We start from the raw sequence: 11,691 nt of genomic DNA, 5'->3' as shown, positions 1-11,691 counted from the left end.
CGCCTCCTCCCTGACCCCGGGAGCCGATCCATCCAGCCCGGTACCCACTCCCATCCCTGCACCCCAGAGGTGACCAATCCAGCACAGCACTGGCACTGTCCCTGCCCCCCAGATCCGACCCAGCAAGCCTGGTAAATGCCCCCTCCCTACCCCTCCAGGGCTGATCCCTCCAGACTGGTACCTGTCCCATCCCTGCCCCTCAGAGCCGACACACCTAGCATGGAACCCGCCCCCTCAGCTCCCCCAGAGCCGACCCATCCAGCCTGGTACCCACACCCTCCCTGCCCCCAGGCCCGGACCCATCCAGCGCAGTACGACTAATAAGCCTTCTGTTTTACAACGCTGGCTGAGAGTCACGGCTGACTGCGACTTTGGGGAGCAGGGTCCTTCAGGAGCTCACGGTGAGAACAGGGGTGCTGACTGCTCCGAGGTCGGTCCCAGGAGGCGTTGAAGCCAAGGAGGCTTCCCCTAGCAGTGTGGGATTGATTCAGAGCGATTCCAGAGCACTAAGCCTGTGTAACCTCTATGACAGTGGGTATCGGGCTGGATGGGTCGGCTCCGGGAGGCAGGGAGGGGGCGGGTACTGGCCTGGCTGGGTCAGCTCTGGGGGGCGGGGAGGGGGCGTGTACCAGACTTTATGGGTCAGACGCGGGGAACAGGGAAGGGGCGGGTATTGGACTAAATTGGTTGACTCTGGGGGGACAGGGAGGGTGTGGGTACCAGGCTGGATGGGTCAGGGGGGAAAGGGAGGGGGCGGGTATTGGACTAAATTGGTCAAATCTGGGAGGGAAGGGAGGGGGTGGGTACTGGGCTGGATGGGTGCTATCTGAGGGACAGGGAGGGTGCAGGTAGTGGGCTGGATGGGTCGGCTCTGGGGGAGCTGAGAGGGGCGGGTACCAGGCTGGATGGGTCAGCTCCTGGGGGCAGGGACGGGGCGGGTACCAGGCTAGATGGGCTGGGTCCAGGGGCCGGGAGGGGGGGCGGGTTCCATGCCAGATATGTTGGCTCTGAGGGGCGGGGAGGGGGCGGGTACCAGGCTTTATGGGTCAGACGCGGGGAACAGGGAGGGGGCGGGTATTGGACTAAATTGGTTGACTCTGGGGGGACAGGGAGGGTGTGGGTACCAGGCTGGATGGGCTGGCTCCAGGGACCGGGGAGGGGGCAGGTTCCATGCTAGATGTGTCGGCTCTGAGGAGTGGGGAGGGGGCAGGTACTGGACTGTATGGGTCCGCTCCAGGGTGCAGAGAGAGGACAGGTACAGGGCTCGTTGTCTCTAGGGGGCAGGGACGGGGCAGGGACGGGTCTGGAGGGATCAGCCCTTGGGGGGTAGGGAGGGGGCAGTTACTGGGCTTGCTTGGTTGGATCTGAGGGAAGGACAGTGACAATGCCGTGCTGGATTGGTTGCCTCTGGGGGGCAGGGAGGGGGCAGGTACTGGGCTGGATGGATTGGCTCCTGGGGGGCAGGGAGGAAGCAGGTGCCAGGGCTGGATGGGTCGGCTCTGGGGGGCAGGCAGGGGGTGGCCTGGATAGGTCAGCTCTGGGAGTTGGGTGGGTTGAGTAGGAGGTGGGGAGAGGGCGGGTTCCATGCTAGATGTGTTGGCTCTGGGGGACGGTACTGGGCTGGATGGGTTAGCTCCAGGGGGCAGGAAGTGGGTTGGTTCCCAGCTGGATGGGTCAGCTCGCGGGGGGGGGGGCAGGGACTGGCGGGTACCAAGCTGGATGGGTTTGGTCCTGGGGGTGGGGAGGAGCGTGTAGTGGGCTGGATGGATTGGCTCTGGGGCGCAGGGAAGCTGCAGGTATCAAGCTGGATGGGTCAGCTTTGGGGGGCCCAGAGTGGGTGGGTACCAGGCTGGATTGGTCAGCTCTGGGGGACAGGGAAGGGGCAGGTACTGGGCTGGATCGTTTGGCTCTGGCGTGTAGCGAGGGATACCAGGCTGGATGGGTTGGGTCCAGGGGCTGGGAAGGGGCCAGGTTACTGGTTGTATGGGCCAGATCTGGTGGCCAGGGAGGGGGTGGGTACTGGGCTGGACGGGTTGGCTCTGGGGGGTAGGGAGGGGCTGGTATCAGCTGGATGGGTCTCCTCTAGGGGGCAGGGACGGGGGCAGGTACTGACCTGGATGGGTCAGCTCGGGGGGCAGGTGTTACCAGGCTAGATGGGTCTGGTCTAGGGGGCAGAAAGGGGGCAGGTTCTGGGCTGGATAGGTCAGCTCTGGGGGGCGGGTATCAGATTGGATGGGTTGGGTCTGGGGGGGGGGCGGGTGTGTGACGTTATTCACATGATCTGTAACTGTATAGATCATTGTTGCAACTAAGGTTCTATAATTGCACCAAATCTTGTATGAAGGAGGTCAAGTGAGGCGTCTATGAAAAGGTTCTGATTTGCTGGGTATGATTACGCTGCCTGTCTGCAGGTATCATTTTTGTATTTAAAGTTATAAGTATTGGCTCTATACCTGTTTCAAATGTTGGCTCCTGGGGTAACGTCCACGAAATAATCAGCCAGATATGCCATGTAAAATACCTGCAAAAATGTTATAATTTGCCAGATATTATAATCTTGTTTATATGTTTGTATCGCCTTTGTATTATGAGTTGTACATATGTATGTATGTCTTTATTTCAAAGTTGTGCTCTGCTTCTGGGTAACACCCCAGACAGTTTGGCATCAGCACTGCCTAGCCTGCTTGATGGCCCATTAAGGACCATCAGCTATACAGCTGACCCATTGAGAGAAGGCAGATACACCTTGTGACTCAGCAAGGCAGGCAGGGACATGCCTATGGAGAGCGCTGTGCTGGGCAGCTTGTGTTTGAAACAAAGGAATCATAGAATCAAAGAATATCAGGGTTGGAAGGGACCTCAGGAGGTATCTAGTCCAACCCCCTGCTCAAAGCAGGACCAATCCCCAACTAATCATCCCAGCCAGGGCTTCGTCAAGCCTGACCTTAAAAACCTCTAAGGAAGGAGATTCCACCACCTCCCTAGGGAACCCATTCCAGTGCTTCACCACCCTCCTAGTGAAAAAGTTTTTCCTAATATCCTAAGCCTCCTCCACTGCAACTTGAGACCCTTACTCCTTGTTCTGTCATCTGTCACCACTGAAAACAGTCTAGATCCATCCTCTTTGGAACCTCCTTTCAGGTAGTTGAAAGCAGCTATCAAATCCCCCCTCATTCTTCTCTTCTGCAGACTAAACAATACCAGTTCCCTCAGCCTCTCCTCATAAATCATGTGCTCCAGCCCCCTAATCATTTTTGTTGCCCTCCACCGGACTCTTTCCAATTTTTCCACATCCTTCTTGTAGTGTGGGGCCCAAAACTGGACACAGTACTCCAGATGAGGCCTCACCAATGTCGAATAGAGGGGAATGATCACATCCCTCGATCTGTTGGCAATGCCCCTACTTATACAGCCTAAAATGCTGTTAGCCTTCTTGGCAACAAGGGCACACTGTTGACTCATATCCAGCTTCTCATCCACTGTAACTCCTAGGTCCTTTTCTGCAGAACTGCTGCCTAGCCACTCAGTCCCTAGTCTGTAGCAGTGCATGGGATTCTTCCATCCTAAGTGCAGGACTCTGCACCTGTCCTTGTTGAACCTCATTAGGTTTCTTTTGGCCCAATTCTCTAATTTGTCTAGGTCCCTCTGTATCCTATCCCTACCCTCCAGCGTATTTACCACTCCTCCCAGTTTAGTGTCATCTGGAAACTTGCTGAGGGTGCAGTCCACGCCATCCTCCAGATCATTAATGAAGATATTGAACAAAACCGGCCCCAGGACCGACTCTTGGGGCACTCCACTTGATACTGGCTGCAAACTAGACATGGAACCATTGATCACTACCCGTTGAGCCCGATTATCTAGCCAGCTTTCTATCCACCTTATAGTCCATTCATCCAGCCCAGACTTCTTTAACTTGCTGGCAAGAATACTGTGGGAGATCGTATCAAAAGCTTTGCTAAAATCAAGGAATAACACGTCCACTGCTTTCCCCTCATCCACAGACCCAGTTATCTCCTCATAGAAGGCAATTAGGTTAGTCAGGCATGACTTGCCCTTGGTGAATCCATGCTGACTGTTCCTGATCACTTTCCTCTCCTCTAAGTGCTTCAGAATTGATTCCTTGAGGACCTGCTCCATGATTTTTCCATGAAGTGAGGCTGAGGTGAGGCTGACTGGCCAGTAGTTCCCTGGATCCTCCTTCTTCCCTTTTTAAAAGATGGGCTCTACATTAGCCTTCTTCCAGTCATCCAGGACCTCCCCCGATCACCATGAGTTTTCAAGGATAATGGCCAATGGCTCTGCAATCACATCCGCCAACTCCTTTAGCGCCCTCGGATGCAGCGCATCCAGCCCCATGGACTTGTGCTCGTCCAGCTTTTCTAAATAGTCCCGAACCACTTCTTTCTCCACAGAGAGCTGGTCACCTCCTCCCCATACCGTGCTGCCCAGTGCAGCAGTCTGGGAGCTGACCTTGTTCGTGAAGACAGAGGCAAAAAAAGCATTGAGTACATTAGCTTTTTCTACATCCTCTGTCACTAGGTTGCCTCCCTCATTCAGCAAGGGGCCCACACTTTCCTTGTCCTTCTTGTTGCTACCATACCTGAAGAAACCCTTCTTGTTACTCTTAACATCTCTTGTTAGCTCCAACTCCAAGTGTGATTTGGCCTTCCTGATTTCACGTCTGCATGCCTGAGCAATATTTTTATACTCCTCCCTGGTCATTTGTCCAATCTTCCACTTCTTGTAAGCTTCTTTTTTGCATTTAACATCAGCAAGGATTTCTCTGTTAAGCCAAGCTGGTCGCCTGCCATATTTACTATTCTTTCTACTCATCAGGATGGTTTGTTCCTGCAACCTCAATAAGGAGTCTTTAAAATACAACCAGCTCTCCTGGACTCCTTTCCCCCTCATGTTATTCTCCCAGGGGATCCTGCCCATCAGTTCCCTGAGGGAGTCAAAGTCTGCTTTCCTGAAGTCCAGGGTCCGTATTCTGCTGCTCTCCTTTCTTCCTTGTGTCAGGATCCTGAACTCGACCATCTCATGGTCACTGCCTCCCAGGTTCCCATCCACTTTTGCTTTCCCTACTAATTCTTCCCAGTTTGTGAGCAGCAGGTCAAGAAGAGCTCTGCCCCTAAGTCAGTTCCTCCAGCACTTGCACCAGGAAATTGTCCCCTACACTTTCCAAAAACTTCCTGGATTGTCTGTGCACTGCTGTATTGCTCTCCCAGCAGATATCAGGGTGATTGAAGTCTCCCATGAGAACCAGGGCCTGTGATCTAGTAACTTCTGTTAGTTCCCGGAAGAAAGCCTCATCCACCTCATCCCCCTGGTCTGGTGGTCTATAGCAGACTCCCACCACGACATCACTCTTGTTGCTCACACTTCTAAACTTAATCCAGAGACTCTCAGGTTTTTCTGCAGTTTCATACCAGAGCTCTGAGCAGTCATACTGCTCTCTTACATACAATGCAACTCCCCCACCTTTTCTGCCCTGCCTGTCCTTCCTGAACAGTTTATATCCATCCATGACAGTACTCCTGTCATGTGAGTTATCCCACCAAGTCTCTGTTATTCCAGTCACATCATAATTCCTTGACTGTGCCAGGACTTCCAGTTCTCTCTGCTTGTTTCCCAGGCTTCTTGCATTTGTGCATAGGCACTTAAGATAACTCACTGATCATCTTGCTTTCTCAGTATGAGGCAGGAGTCCTCCCCTCTTGCGCTCTCCTGCTCGTGCTTACTCCCAATATCCCCATTTCCCCACTTACCTCAGGGCTTTGGTCTCCTTCCCCCAGTGAACCTAGTTTAAAGCCCTCCTCAGTAGGTTAGCCAGCCTGCTTGTGAAGATGTGCTTCCCTCTCTTCGTTAAGTGGAGCCCGTCTCTGCCTAGCAATCCCTCTTCTTGGAACACCATCCCATGGTCAAAGAATCCAAAGCCTTCTGTCAGACACCACTTGCATAGCCATTCATTGACTTCGGTCTCTACCCGTTTCCCTTTGTAATGCATGTTTAACAACGTGGTGGGAGAGAGTTTGTTGTTGCAGAGGACCAGGGGTGACCTCGCTCAGCAGCCGGGACCCCCCAGACAGTGGCCTGGAGATGGGGAACCCTAACAACTGGTGACCTGGTGACTAAGAGGCCCACCCCAGCTTGGCAGTCAGCTGGTTCTGGCAAGTGGGAGGACAGTGGACTGAGGAGAGAGGACCCCGGTGACCTGACCAACTAGTTCCAGCCAGAAGGGAACAAAGGACTGAAGAAAGAGGGCCCCAACAACCTGTTTACCTGTGACGAAAGACAAAGGACGGGGAGGAGCTGTTGTGGGAGGGGATATCAGATGCCCAGCTGGAAAACGCGGGGTCTCTGGACTGGAGCGAGAGAGCAGGCAGAGCCTACCTGGCTGCAGGGGAGACTGGGATGTGCTGTGCTGAGGGAGGCCAGGCCTGAGGCCCTGAGAGTTTCCTGTGTTGTGTTCAGATGCTCAATAAACCCTCCTGTTTTACGCTGGCTGAGAGTCGCTCCGGTCTAGAGATCAGGGTGGCATTATTCCCTCTGGGAGTGGAGGCCCTGGTGGCCCAGAGGCAAGCTAAAGCTCAGAGAGATGCGGTTCCTGGAGGCGTAGGGGCTTAACTCCCAAAAGTGAATCCTTGAGAAGGGCTTTCACATTGAAGGGGGTTTCCCAAAGGGACCGTACGGGGCCAGGAGTGGGCATGACCTGTGAGTCCGTGACACCTGGTACCCATGGTCCCACCCCCTCCCTGCCTCCTGGATCCAACCCAGCCAGCCCATTATCGCCCTCCTTTTTGCCTCCTGGATCAGACCCCTGGGACCATCCAGAGCCGCATCCTCCGTTGGGGGTTGTGTCACATGCATCCTTCATGGGCTCTCCAGGCTGCAGTGTCCAGCCCCACATGTTCCAGACTCATGAGTCTGTAGAGATATGAGCTGCATATTGGCCACCTGCTGTCTGAGGTGCTGTGGGGAAGACTAGAAACTCCCTTGTTCTTGGCAAGCCTGTACCAGCCCGGGACTCCTGTTGCTGGGGCTTTAAGGAAAACAATAACTGTCACAAGACTGCTGACGAAATCCTGAGAGTTGGGAACCCGACGGCTGCAGCTTCCTGCTCTCCGGGTTGCCCAAGGCCTGGCCATGCTGGGTCCGGCCACCTAAAAAACCCGCCTGCCCTTCCCCCATCGGCTGGGAGCCCCGGCAGATGCTGGAGGGGCAAGGCCCCCTCTGGAGGTACACATCTCCCCAGGGCCGGCTCCAGAGCCCAGCGGGGCAAGCACCCGCCTGGGGCGGCCCTTTCCCGGGGGGCGGCAGGCTGGGCCGGCGGACCTGCCGCAGTCATGCCTGCGGGAGGTCCACCGGAGCCCCGGGAGCAGCGGACCTGCCGCAGGCATGACTGCGGAGGGGACGCTCGGCCGGCGGCTCCAGTGGACCTCCCGCAGGCATGACTGCGGACGGTTCGCTGGTCCCGCGGCTCGGCTGGACCTCCCGCAGGCATGCCTGCGGCAGCTCCACTGGAGCCGCGGGACCAGCGAACCGCCCGCAGCTGCGGGAGGTCCAGCCGAGCCGCGCGACCAGTGGACCCTCTGCAGTCATGCCCGCGGGAGGTCCGCTGCTCCCGCGGCTCGGGGGCGCCTCCCGGGCATGACTGCTTGGGGCGGCCAAAAACCTAGAGCCGCCCCTGCATCTCCCTCAGGGTCCCACAGGTGAACCTGGAGGGAGCACCCAGCGGGGAGCAGAGGGCTGGAGGGGTCAAGGTTTGGTCCCAGGGGGCGGAGAAGCCGAGTGGCTTCCCCTGGTCACAGTGCGAAACCCTAAGGGGGGCACCGGGCCTGTGGAGCCAAGACAAGGGTGTTAAGATGTTGATGCAGGCCTGTGGGGTCTGAACAACAGAAAGCTGGGGGCAGGGCGAGAGAGAAGGCTTAAAGGGGGCGGGGCAGGACTCCTGGCTTCTGTTCCTTCTAGAGCTGAATAGTACCCACAAGTGCTGAACCCCACTACCCTCCCAGAGCCAGGACTAGAACCCAGGAATCCTTGCTCCCAGCCCCCGTTCCCTAACCACTAGACCCCACTCCCCTCCCAGCTCCAGAGAGAGAACCCAGGAGTCCTGACATCACCAACACCCTACCACATTCTCAGCGCCACACAACACTTCACAGGGATGGTGTAGTAGTAGGATTTTATGTTTGTATTTTGTATAATTTAGAATGAAGGATAAAGAATAATAATGTAGCATGTATTAAATGTATTGGCGTATGATTTAACCATATCCTGCCAGCCACTCTTTTGGAATAGCAGAAAGGAATGGTCTAATGGGCCATTGGTAGAGATGCATCAGCCAGATTCTGTGTCTGAGCTGATTTCAAGGCAGTAACAGACCTTTTAGGGTCACCACTTTGTTGTAGGCTTAGCATTTTAAAATAAGTAAAAGAATGCCATGATTGTTTTTCTTTTGCATTGCAACTTGATGTTCCTGTTCAAATGTTCTGTGTAAATCAATTCTGTTTTGTGTGTGAATGAGGAATGTGTGTGTTAGACGATAAGTGTGAAGGCCATCACCGAATCGAGGACCGACGCAAGGGCTCCAGAAGATTGCAACACGCCCTGTTGAAATGTCAAAAGAGGTCAGATTTACGACTCTAAAGATGAGACAGGCACCTATCAATGGGGACAAGATAGCTGTGATCATAACCAGCATGGGGTAACTCCCTGAGAGACTTGATGAAAGAACAAGATAAAGGATGAGAGGGACAATTTAAGAAAACAAGCTCTCGTCAAACAAACAGTCAAACAGTTGATTACAGCATGATGGTGCAAAACTCATTGGTCCCAGTGAAGGAGAACCACTGTATAAACAGGGGGCCTTGCTATGAAACTTTGGGTTCATCCTGTCAAGACTTCCCTGGAGCAGAACCTGGCTCCTTCCTACCTGTGATCAACCTAGCTGGCCACTAGATTGATCCGGACTGGTAACTATAACATCAACTGGCAGGGTGTGTGTGTGTGTGTGCGTGCGTGCGCGCGTGCGTGCTAATTGTTGTATCTTCAGTAAATGCAGCGTATTGCCTTTTCCCCTGAAAAAGATCCTGTGTGCTTCTTATAAGGATAACAATGGCTCACCTGGAGCTGGGATGCAGCCACCTCTGGAGTGGGACAGCTGGGGAACAGCCTCCCACACATTTAGGACAGGAAGTGGACCCTGTCCCCAAGTGGGCCACTTCAGGGATTCATCGACCCATCTCTTTCTCTCTCTGCAGCAATGGCAGCATCATCTGCTACGTCTCGCTGCAATTCAAGGTGCCAGCACCTGCTGCCAACCTCCTGCCCCCAGCCACGGGGGCCCTGCCGGACGTTGCTCAGGACCATGCCAGCCTGCTGCAGACCCTGCACATTCATTGCAGGTGTCCAGCTCTCTGGTGGGTGAGATGCCCGGGAGGGGAGTGGGCTGGCATGGGGGGGGGGGGAATTGCCCAGATTCTGCCAGCTGGAGCTAGGGCATGGGGGTGCTGTGAGGGGTTAATCACTGCACCAGGATGGGGTTTGATGGGGGGCCAGCACAGTGTTGGGGTTCCCAAAAAGGAGGGACATGGGGGAGGGGAGAGGGGTGCTTAGACTGCAAGGGAGGGGTACTGAGAAAGGGGGGTGCTGAGATTGTGAGGTGGGGGGCCTCTCTGGGATGGGGGGCTCTTTGGGGCTGGGGATCTGATTTTCCCAGCCTGTGCATGGGGGGAGGATGCATCAGGGATTGGAGGTTCCCCCAGCTGGACTTGCCCCCTTTCCTCTCCTCAGCTGCTGACCCCTGCACTGTGAAACCTGAGTGCTCCCGAAACGCAGGGACATAGGCGTAATTCTACCCCAGAGTCCTGGGGACCCTTCCACGAGGCTGAACAGTAGGGACAGAGACTTCTGGGGGGTCTGAAACTGCAGGACCCCAGGCAGAAGGAAGCCCCTTAGATACAGCTGTGCAGTGACCCCCCCAATGGCTCCTTCTGCTTCTGATTGGGGCAACCCCCCCCGCAAAAAGCTGGCTGCATTTCAGCGCCGGACCAGCCATCCCCATGTGGTGTTATGTGTGGCTGGTTCCCAGCTGCTCCACCCCCGAAATGACTGCATCTCTGTGCCAGGTGGCTCCATTCCCCCATCCCTCCTTGCACTACCTCCACCACCTGTGGGTGGCCCCAGGTCACGTTCTCCACCCAGGACTGTGGGGCTGCATTTGTGGGGGTGTACGATGCCCTGAGCCCCAGCCTCTGGCACTTCCTTGTCCAGTGAGGGGGCAGGGGAGGCTCAGAGGATACTGCTGGGGTGTGGGGGAGGCACCGCGGGAGGGCTCAGTGAGGGGCACCCCTTGGGGGGTGCACCGCGGTGGGAGCTCGTTAGGGCCTCCATGTGTGTGTGTGTGTTTTAATAAGCTATAAAAGCAAACTCTGGATGCCTGGAATTTCAAGACTTTCTCCCCAAGTGCCCTGGTGTGAACTCAGGTGTCCTGCTTCCTCCATAAAATCGCCCTTCGGGTCTCCTTCGCTTCCTGTCCCGAGCTTCCACAGCTCTAACCCATCTGCACCGCCCCAGAGGTGACTGCATCTCAGCACCAGGCAAGGAATCCCTGTATAACCAGCCACCCTCCCCAGAGGTGGCTGAATCTCAGCACCAGGTGAGCCGTCCCCACAGCGTGTTGCTCGGTAGCTGATCTAAGCCCCCCCCTGTTTCCCTGGGCACCGTGGGCAGCAGCCAGCCTCCAGCCCCCTGGCCATCATCCCCTCTGGGAATGTAGCCCTGGTGGCTTTTGTCTCGGACCAGGGCTACTGGTCCATTGGCTTCCAGGCTGGGTTCTGGCATGAGCTCAAACCGCCATGTGAGGAATACTGGCTTCTAACGGGTTGGTGGGGTAGGGCCAGGTTGCCTTGTTAGGCGGTGCCCCTCTGCTGGGACTTGGAGTCAGGACACCTGGGGTCTATCTCCAGCTCTGGGATGGGAGGGGAGTCCCGTGGGTTACAGTGGGAATCCCGGCTCTGGGAGGGGAGTGGTGGTGTAGTGGGGTGGGGTGGGACTCAGGACTGCTGGGTTAGAGACTATAAGGCAATGGTGCCAATCATCTGCCAGGCCTTGCTCAGTGTCCTGGGAAGAGCGCAGAGCCACACTGACCTGTGTGCGCTACAGGGTGTGTGGGCCGCTCTGTGCAGGCCCCACATTGCAGTGTCTGGGGCCTGTGTCCAGACTCCCTTGCTTGGGGGGGGGGAGCTGTCCCCATCTGGGTGTCTCTCCCTCCCTTGGGGCTGCATGGTCTCCCCACACACACTCCTTCCCGGACCAGGTCCGGCTTGGTCCCTGTGTCCCTGGCTTGGGGGAGGGGGGTTGGGCTGCACCACCCTGGGAAGGGAAGGAGAGGGCAGGGGTGTCTGTCCATCCTGTGCCAGCGTGGGCCTGTCCCTCCGGACCTGGGCTGCCACATCCCCAGGAGTGGGGCTTATCCCCTCTGTCTGCCCTGCTCCCTGGCTGGGGGTCTGGCGGGCGGAGGGGGGTGTGTCTCTCCCTGCTCCCTGGCTGTGGGTCTGGCGGGGGTGGGGTCTGTTCCTGCTCCCTGGCTGTTGTGGGGGGCTCTCCCTGCTCCCTGGCTGTGGGTCTGGGGGGGGGGTCTAACCCTGCTCCCTGGCTGTGGGTCTGGCAGGGGTGGGGTCTGTC

This window comes from Mauremys mutica, chromosome 17, assembly GCF_020497125.1.
Source record: "Mauremys mutica isolate MM-2020 ecotype Southern chromosome 17, ASM2049712v1, whole genome shotgun sequence".
Lineage (NCBI taxonomy): Eukaryota > Metazoa > Chordata > Testudines > Geoemydidae > Mauremys > Mauremys mutica.
Note: the sequence above shows the minus strand (reverse complement) of the source record.